At 52.2% G+C, this 9,648-nt stretch overlaps 1 long non-coding RNA gene across 1 annotated transcript; it reads right to left on the bottom strand.

Annotated features, from left to right (window-relative positions):
* Window positions 1-276: 276 nt before the first annotated feature.
* LOC115637045 lies at window positions 277-9,156 on the bottom strand. The gene is made up of 3 exons (XR_003997140.1): window positions 9,063-9,156; window positions 3,747-3,887; window positions 277-3,087 (listed from the first exon to the last, which is right to left on the bottom strand). It is a non-coding gene; the product is annotated as an uncharacterized LOC115637045 (long non-coding RNA).
* Window positions 9,157-9,648: the final 492 nt, after the last annotated feature.

Genomic DNA, 9,648 nt, shown 5'->3' with positions numbered 1-9,648 from the left:
AAAAATCCTTCCCATAGCCGAGAGGGATAGACACAAAACAAAGAACTCAGACACAAACTTCCCTCCACCCAGATTTGAAAAAGTCTTGTTTCCTGATTGGTCCTCTGGTCAGGTGTTTCAGGTTACTCCTTTCCAGGTGAAAGAGACATTAACCCTTAGCTATCTGTTTATGACACGCCCCCCAAATTGCAGACAGTGGGGAAGCTCACTGGCGGCGATTTCTGTCTAGAACTTTAAAATAAACAGATTAATACAACACATGCACCTTTACATATACCACTAAGTATATAACTAACAGACTTGTACATTTTAAGAACACTTTTTAACTACTGGATTTGCCCTAGCTACGCCCCCTCAAACACCAGCTCTGACCTCTCCTTCCCCGCCAGCCTGCCCTGTGCTCCTCTCCGTGCCCAAGGCTGCTCCAGATGGCACCAATCCTAACCCCGCTGTAGGCGCTTCCACACCAGGGCCCGGTGGCTGCCCTCTGGCCTAACTGCTGCAAAGGGGCTAGAGAACAATGATGAACTGAGCCCACGGGCTGGGATTTTCCGAAGTGCTCAGCATCAGCCCAGAGGCATCAATGGGGGGTTACGATTGATGTCAATGGGAGCAGACCACGGTCAGCTTTGGAAAGCCCAGCTCCTGCTGACAGAGCTCTTTGTTAGAGCTGTCATAGAGCTGGTCGGGACTTTTACAACAAATAGGGGTTGGGGTTTTTTGGTCAAAGGAGTGCGGATTTGTCACTTCCCAGTGGCCCTGGTTTTGCCCAATGGCCCAGTTCAAAAAAGTGCAGAGAAAAAAGAAAGTTTTGAAGTTGTTGAGCTGTTTCATTTCCAAATTTCTCAATTATAAAAAAAAAGGCCCTGGTTTTCCAGCTCCACGTGACTCTTCGTTTAGAAAGTTCAGCGACTTGCAGTAAAAAAGGAAAAAGGTCAAAATCAAGAGGGAATGTTTCGATAGATTGCAAATGACAATAGATAAATAACATAGCAGGTTGCCAGGTCGCTGAGCGATTCAGCTTTTCATGCCATTCGAGGTGGGAAAAATGTCACGGTTGTAAGTATTCACAGGACAAGAACCGCCTGCTCTTCACCCCAGCACTACTCAGTCACTCTCATGCTCCCTTGGGAAGCAGGTATGTATTTACCCCCCTGCAGTCCTTGGCCCACCCTCCCTCTGGAATGGGATGGAAGAGGCTCCCACAGTGCCTGCCTCATCGCACGCCAGGCCTGAATTCAGACTGCTGCGTATACACAGCAGTGTGCTGACCTGGGTATAAATACCAGAGCGACTGCTCTGTACCAATCAGCGGGGAGTGGTGTGGAGAGAGGGGAAAGCATGATGCTCTCCCTGGCTCTGGTGGGATTGCTGGGCAGTGAAACGTACTCCGACAGGTTCCCGTCGTAGCAAAGCATTGGGGTCACGCTGGAAGCAATCAGGAGCTAATCACTCCCTCTTCAGACCTGCTGGGGGTCACCAGGATTCATCAGCCTTTGCAGGGGCCCTGCATCCAGCTTGAGGGGGAATCTGTAATTGTTTTTTCTTGTACAGGGCAGGGCTACCCAACAGGCCGGGTCAGGATCGGGGCTTCATTGTCCTGGGCACAGTGCAAACATAGAGGGCGACACGGTCCTTGCCCCAGGGAATTTATCATCAGAGGCCTCAGCGGAGCAAACAGTTCCATGCAGGCTGCTCACCTTCAGGCATGGGAGGAGTCACAGTGAAGTCAAGGGGAAAACTCACATGCTTATTTGTGCTTATCTGACTTGTCTTCCAACCCATTGCTCCTGGCCGTGTTCAGGCGTGTATGTAAGCGTTTGCAGGCCTAGGGATCTGGAGCCAAGACAGACAGGCGATAGTCAGACAGGAGCCCAGTCAAAGCTCTGAGGCAATAGCAGATTCCTGGCTTGCCTGTTTTTAACCCCCACCCTAACTCGAATGTGAGTTTGTTTTTAAGCTGTGTCTGTTTGCCGTTAGTTTGTTCTAACTCCTGCCCATTGAGCTTGCTTGTCTAGCTGCAGACGCTGCCTACTGGGAGGGGGAGCGGCTAGGGGCGGTTTAGGGGTTTGTACAAACCCTTCTAAAACAAGACAGCTGAACTCCTCCTGGCTCCACCCCTCCCATCCTGAGATTCCCAGCAGCTACGTGGGGCAGGGAGAGTCCAGCTGTTCCAAAATCATCTTCGGGGCAACCTCTGTCACATTTCAAAACACGCCCCAGTTTAGTGCAATGACTAGAGGGGGCTGAGCCTGCTGAAGACCAAGCAGGGACCCAGGGAGCAGGCGGGCTCTGTCTCTCCTAAGGGCACGTTATCCTGCCCCCTGCAGGACTCAGCACAGGGACATGAAAGAGCGTGAGAACGGAGCGCTCCACCGAGGTGCCGTCCCCATGGAGGGCAGCACCAGCTGCAGCTGCACAGCTCAAGGCCACTGGCTGCCCTTTGCAAGACAGATTGGGAACAAAAGGGGCTGCTCGGCGTCCCCTGGGAGAGCCATAAAAAGAGACATTCCTCTCTTACTGCATGTCAGCAAAGGGAGCGGACGGAGCAGACAAAGGTGCAGTGCCCTGGGGGCTCTGTGCAGACAGATGTTTCTCTCTGGAATGCTCTTGACATTGGCTCTGATGGGAAAGGCCTCCAGAAGTGGCGCATGTACAGAGCGATTCTCTTCTCGCTTAGGCCCTAAGCCTGCGTTAGTGACAAAAGCAATTGCAAAGCTCCCGCCAGCATCACTGATCCAGGTCAGGGGGTGACTCAGTGGATGCTCATGGAGCTAAGCCAGTGTAATGGAGAGAAACTCAACTCCCTTCATCTGCATTGCCAGCTCAGGAGCACAGAATGCAGCTCACTACACGTGTGACATATCAGAAGTGAAGTCAGACCCGCCTCCCAGTGAAACGACTGTTTATTTCAGGATCTAGGCCGGGCTGAGATATTTTTAACACAAGCAGCAAAGAATAGATGAGTTGAGTTTATTGGCTCATCTCCAGGGTGTCAGGGTCCCTGTATCCAGGACCAGGGGGGTAATGAGGCAGCTGGGTCCCTGTATCCAGGACCAGAGGGGTAACGAGGCAGCTGCTTTGCACCTGGAGAAGAAAGTTTATTGGCAATTAGCAGTTAGGGTGACCAGATGTCCTGATTTTATAGGGACAGTCCCGATTTTGGGGTCTTTTTCTTATATAGGCTCCTATTACCCCCCACGCCTGTCCTGGTTTTTCTCACTTGCTGTCTGGTCATCCTATTAACAGTGCTGGCGATGGAGGTGTCCATGCCTCCTGGGCCGAAGGGAATCCTAGCACGGGCTCTGCCATGACCCAGCACTCCTCTCTGCTGCCCTGGGACCTACAGCATTAACTCTTTCAGTGCCTGCCAGCATGGGCTCACATCAAGAAGTCCAAGCCTGTGTCTGGATTACAAACAGCCCAACTCTGTAGGGGGCTGGGGGGGAGGGGTTGGTTCAGCACCCGATAAAGAGAGGGAACCAATGGAGAAATTTGGAGCTGGCTCTGAGTTTGGTTTCCAACTACCCCACAATGTTGTGGGGTAGCTGGATTCAGGGCAGGCTGAGGAGGAGCAATTTGGGTCATTCTCTAATGTAATCCCCAAATTTTGTTTTTTTCCACAAAACACTGTTTGTGCCTTGGACTGATGAAGCTAATGGCCTGACACACCCTGGGTTACTGCATGGGGGTCTGCTGCTGTAAAAGGCACTAATTAATACAGGGCCCAGGGAATCAGACTCTACCTTTGCTGCCAGGCCACAGGGTTTGTTCTTCCCCTCCTGGGGCTCAGAGCAACTGTCAGATCAGAAGGGGACTCAGCGCATTCAGTCAGATGAGACCAGACTGCTTCGCTGGTGTCGATTTGATGACTTCTCTCTCACCCCCTGAAGCCCTGACAAAATCTTCCCCATAATAACAGAGGGAGCTAATTGCTGTGAAACACCCACTGACTGTTAATTACAGGGGCCTGCCCTGGCTAATTGCTCTGTAGTTCTGGGGAATATTAACCATATTCCATCAACGGTGATGGTGCAGCACCAATAGTGACAGGTTGCACTTTTCAGCTTCAAGTCCCTGGCAGAAATGAGTTCACGAGCCCCCCGACGTGCGCGAGCTGCGCAGCACAGTGCAGTAAGAGGAGAGGAAGGCAACGCTGACATTTGGGGGTGTTAGCAAGACCCCGCAGCACTCGACCTGCATCCCCTGCTGTCATCAGAACTGCCCAGTGTTGCAAGGGAGCACCCACAATGCACCTGGCTAGGGGTATAGAAAAATTCCTGGAAGTGCTGCAGGAAGGTTCCAGCATTGAGGCACAGGTGATATCTTACCGGCGGACTATAGAAGACCCATGGCACAGCCACGGCTGGCTTAGGTCAGATGTCTTGGGCTTGCAGGGCTTCGCCTGTGGGGCTATAAAATGGTTGTGTAGACTCAGGCGCTGGGACCCTCCCCCCTCACTGGGTCTCACCACCCAGGTTCCAGCTCACACCCGAACGCCTACACACCAATTTTACAGCCCTGCGAGCCTAAGTCAGCTGACCCGAGCTAGCCTGGGCCTTGTTTGGCACTGTAGATACACCCTTACCGGTCCCACACTTACTGCAGGAAGGATGGTGCTATGGGTAAGGCACTGGATGGAAGATCTGGGTTCCATTCCCAGCTCTCCCCTCAGCTTCATTTCTGAGCTGGGGCAAGTAATATTATTGCTTCATGCCTCAGTTTCCCTGTCTAAACTGGGGATACAAGCACTTTGTCTTGTCTAGTGCTGCTAAGTTCTTTGAGGCAAGGGCAATCTCTCTCTCTCTACGCATGAGCAGCACCCAGGAGGACTTGATCGCAGGTGGACCTCTAGCTGGTACTGCAAGACATACAATAATTACAACCACAGCTTACCCCCGCGCACAAAGGCTGGGGAAGGGGGAGTCCCACCTATCTATTTCTAGGGATAAAGGCATGAGCTGGAGGCATGAGCTGTGATGAAATTGCCTGGGTGGGGTTTGATAAATGGGGCCCCAGGAGCTGCTTTTCGCAGAGTTATGGACTAAGAGGTTCTGTGACCAACATCCTGGATTCATGCCACAGTGAAATTGCACAGGATTAAGCGAATGTTGGCTGAGAAGAGATGTAATGTAAACTTCACGGGGGGAGGCGCACAAGCGGTATGTGACCCCGTGACAAGGAGAACTTGATAACGGCACAAAAAACACCTGCCAAAGAAAACTGGAGACATTTCTGGGTGGCTAACTCCCCCCATCCCCGTTCTCTTCCCCACCCCACCAGCTGGCTCTCTCTTTAACCTCCAATCCCAGCGGTCCCCCTCTGTCCTGACACTGAGCATTGGCCACACTCCATCAGAAGTGTGAGAGAAGCTCCTCCATATACCCCTGCCCCTGCCAGGCTTGTCTGCTCCTACAGCCCCCAAGAGGGGGGATGTTTAGCCACTGGAAGTTCTCTGGGGAAGGGACCATCTTTTTGGGTTGTGTTTGTGGTGGGCCTGGCCCAATGGGGCCCAATAGTGTGCTGGGCACGTCTAGGCCCCGCACGTCAAAAATAATGAGCTATCAGAGACGCAGGTGACGTTGGGTCGGTTTCCCCACTGCGTCGCGCCCTGTGCAGAGAGAGCCAGCGAGTGGGGAATTCTGAGCTGGCAGGTGCAAGCAGCGACACTAGGTGGCAGGGTGGGGTGGGTCGAGCCCACTGGCTCCAGCCCTCCCAGACTTCAATTCCACGACCATCGTACTAATCCCCCAGTGTCTTCTCTTGCCATGTCTCAGGACTGTGAGAAGCAGCGAGCTGCAGATGGACTTGAGGTTATTATTCTTTGCTCCTGGCTTCAGGGCTGCCGAGAGTGGGTTCAGGCCCCGGTGAAATTTTTTTTAGCAAGGGTGGATCGGCTAAACAGGGCCGATGAAGCTGGGCCCTGGGCCCCCTTCTGGACAGCCACACCCTGGTAATTTGTACCAGCTTCCCCCCATCTTGTTGGCCCTTCCTGGCTTGGAAGGTCCAGCCCTGTATCTTGCACTCATAGGACGCTGCTCTGGATTGCAATGACTACTGAAATCTGACTAACAGCCTGAGCAAAGCAACAGGCAAGGAGGGCTCGAAATTGAACCCAGATTGCCTGGGAGAGCATCGGCCACAAGACCATCCATCCTGTCAGATGCGCCATGGTTGTCTCAAAACCATTTAAGTTGCCATTAATGAAGAAATCTGGGAAGTCAATCTCCATCAGAAGAGAAGAGCAAATGCCAAAGACCATCAAGCCTCCTCCATAGATTGCAGTGTGATTAGCAAAGGAGGGGCATGTGTCATTATTCCCACTTCACAGATGGGGACACTGAGGTACAGACGTGCCTGAGTCTGTAATGCTGCAGGACAGGGTTCAGCTGGAGAATGGGGCATGCAGGCAGATGGAGACTGGTGAGGCCAGCAAAGTTGCTGTGATGCTGCAGGGAGTGCAGAGCAGAAGTAGTATATAGGGAGGTGGAAATAAACCCACACACCCCAGATAGACTCAGCCCAGAGTCCTTCTACTTGTGTCTTATTTTTTTCTGTTTAGTGAAACCGTGAGAAACTTTTTAAAAATTCAGGTTTGCAGCAGGTGCTGAGCCACTGGCAGTGCCTGCCCCATGACAGGCCGGCGATCACACCTCCTGCTCCTCTCGTCCATCATGTGTAGGCAGTTTGACAGGCGCTGTTTAGCAGATCTCTCCCATGTAGGAGCTGTTGCTGCCTCCGCTCTGTCCTCTGCATTCAGGCACCTGTCAAGGAGACTCTGCATGTGACGTGTTACTGCCAGGCCAGGCAGGATGCTTGGAATGGGAACAATTAGAGCCTCTTCTCTTTGTAGCAGATGACCTGTGTGATTGGCAGGGCTTCTCAAGGGAGCCAGCAGATTATGCCCCAAGGAGTTCACCAAAACTATGGATGGAGTTGGGTGGGTGCAGGCCAAGGGGAACTTCTCTCCTTGCCCAGAATTCCCCAAGCACTTGTCCAGTTTTGGCCAAGATGTAAACTAGACATTGTCCTTGCTGTATAGTTTTAAAGCTATTCCTTCCAGATCAGATCCCGGAACTTAGCAAGATAACAGTAATAACGATCTGTGCCTTGGGATGATGTAGAGTACAGTCGCAATGGTGTTTCCGTAACAGTGTACGGTACAGTCGCAATGGTGTCTCTGTAATGGTGTAGGTACAGTCGCAATGGTGTGTCCATAATGGTGTATGGTACAGTCGCAATGGTGTCTCTGTAATGGTGTATGGTACAGTCACAATAGTGTGTTTCTTGTAACAGTGTAAGGTCCAGTCACAAATGGTGTTCGTCTCACAATGGTGTACAGTACAATCGCAATGGTGTGTCTCTTATAACAGTGTAAGGTTCAGTGTGCTTATCTACCAGGGAAGTTTGCAGGACGCATTCTCCAGCTACATTTAATGGGAGCTAGGTACAGCGTGGGAGAACAGTAGACCACAGGCAAGGAGGCAGCTATGTATGTACATGTTCTCTTTGGGAGGGGGTTAATCCTGGATCTGTCACGCTGTGCCCTGCACTCTGGGAGGATTTACAGCTGAGGTCTATGGACCAATCAATGCCTCACACTTGGAGATTCCTTTGCCCTTCCCCAAAGGGAACACCCTAAGGACTATTGCCCAACACCCTAGCTGTCCTGAGTGACATGCATTCTGCACTGATTTCCAATTAGCCCCTGGTGTGCATTCCTGTTAGCCAGAGCCAAACCCCACCGAAGAGACTCTGGTCTCTCACTAGGTGGGACGGGAAGGAGGCGGGAGCCGGCATAGAGATCATTTGCAAGGCATTTACTCTGTCTGCCTGTGGAACACTGAACCTGATCCTCCTCACGCCTAGCCGAGTGTGCACCACCAGGTGTAACTCCATGGAAATCAACCTGGAGGCTACCAGTCTAGACATGGTGAAGTGAGAGGAGAATCAAGCCCAGTGTCTCATAGACTGGCCGCTGAGAGAGTAAGAATGTAAATGTGAGGAACCGCTTACAACCTCCAGCGATGTATTTAGTGACTGGAAGAGGGAGTTTGCTGTAACACATCCACTCCAAATGCACTGGCTTGAAGTCAGGGGCTGCCTTGCTGGCCACTTCGACAGCCTTCCGTTTTCCCCAGCTCTGTTATTTATGGCTTAGGGAACAGGGTTGGCCTAACGAGCTCCACGAGGGCTGTAAACATTTGCTGGGGCATGGGCAGGTGCCATCTCTAAGTGGCAGGGAGGCGCTTAGCAAGTCACCCCCGGCATTCAGCAGATGCTTTCCCGCTCTCACTGCCAGATGGACCAGATCCATTCTGGAGCCAACCACTGCAATGAAAGAATCTCCTCACGGGGTATCCGATTATTCTGATTCAGTTAAATCAGCCTGAGGCTCAGCCAGGCAATAACTTATTTACTCTTATGAGACACTAGCAGCCATTCATCCAAGGGCTTGGGCTCCACCAGCTTTCATAAGGGTCTGTATTTGTGATACATATTTCTAGGTTGAAGAACTGAGGTGGGTGAAGGTCAGGGGAGCTGCATTTGCCGGAGATGAGACCATCACACCAAAAACTACAGGTGTGCACGGAGCTGTACAGACATAAAGAGGCAAGGTCTGTTCTGTGTCTGTGGGGTGGGCTCATGGGTGGGGAAGGAGCATGACGTCAGCATGGGGGTGATGCCACGAGAGGAAGGTGTGTCAGGAAGGGGAGCAGCACCAGAGAGGGGTAGCAGGAAGATGGGACCTAGACTGGGGGCTGGGGGAGCTCAGAATTTTTGCCTGGGGAGGATGGGGCTTCAGACCCTGTCCGCTCTTAGCCCACCCACACAACTGGGGTGTGTCGGGCTGAGGCAGATTATTTACTCCCTTGCGGGCAGTGGGTTTCTGCAGATCCTGGGAGCAAAGTGGATTTGATTATGAAATTCCAAGACTGCCTTGGGATGGCAGTCTCCCCACCCCCCATTTCCACCTCCGCTCCAGCTTGCCTCCCTGCTTTCCTCTCTGCCATCCCCTTCTCCCATGCTCTCACCCCACCAGCTTTTTTTGCACTTCTGACCTTTGTCCCTTGGGCGTCCATGTCAGCTCACAGCTGGCAGACCTTCCCTCACACCTGCAACCATCTAGCACCCTGGATCCCTTGCCCTGACCCAGATGAGTCATCTGCAGACTCCAGGAGTTGTAAACACAGAGCCTAGCGGTATCGCATAGTGCAGTCCTGCTTCCTCCCTGTTTACTGGCAGCAATCGCAAGTCTAGCCTAGCTGGGAAATAAACAGCCTTATCTCCCCAAATTAGCTCTCAGAAGCTGAGCCTTCATGCCAAAGGCAGACTGCAAGCGCTGGAGGGGCAGATTGCAGCTCAGCGGCATGTAGGAGCTGGAGAAAGAATCCAGGCTCCTTTCCACAAACAAGTCTTGGGTGTCTGTGATTTCTCTTGAAAATGGGGTTCCCCTTCCTCACTTCTTTTCCCCCATGGCATCTGTAACTGGTGATGGGGGAACTTCTACATGTTTGGGGCTCAGGTTCCCCCCCCAAAAGCCAATGGCTGTTTCTGAGAGTTGCCTGAACTTCCTGAGGCCCCTGAACTCAGGCATTCATGAGCACGTGGGCCTCTTTGGGTTTCCTGCTGTTTCCTTTCACGCTG

The sequence above is a fragment of the Gopherus evgoodei genome, chromosome 18 (genome assembly GCF_007399415.2).
Source record: "Gopherus evgoodei ecotype Sinaloan lineage chromosome 18, rGopEvg1_v1.p, whole genome shotgun sequence".
Lineage (NCBI taxonomy): Eukaryota > Metazoa > Chordata > Testudines > Testudinidae > Gopherus > Gopherus evgoodei.
The sequence above is the reverse complement of the archived record's forward strand: the minus strand, read 5'-3'. Positions and strand labels throughout refer to the sequence as shown.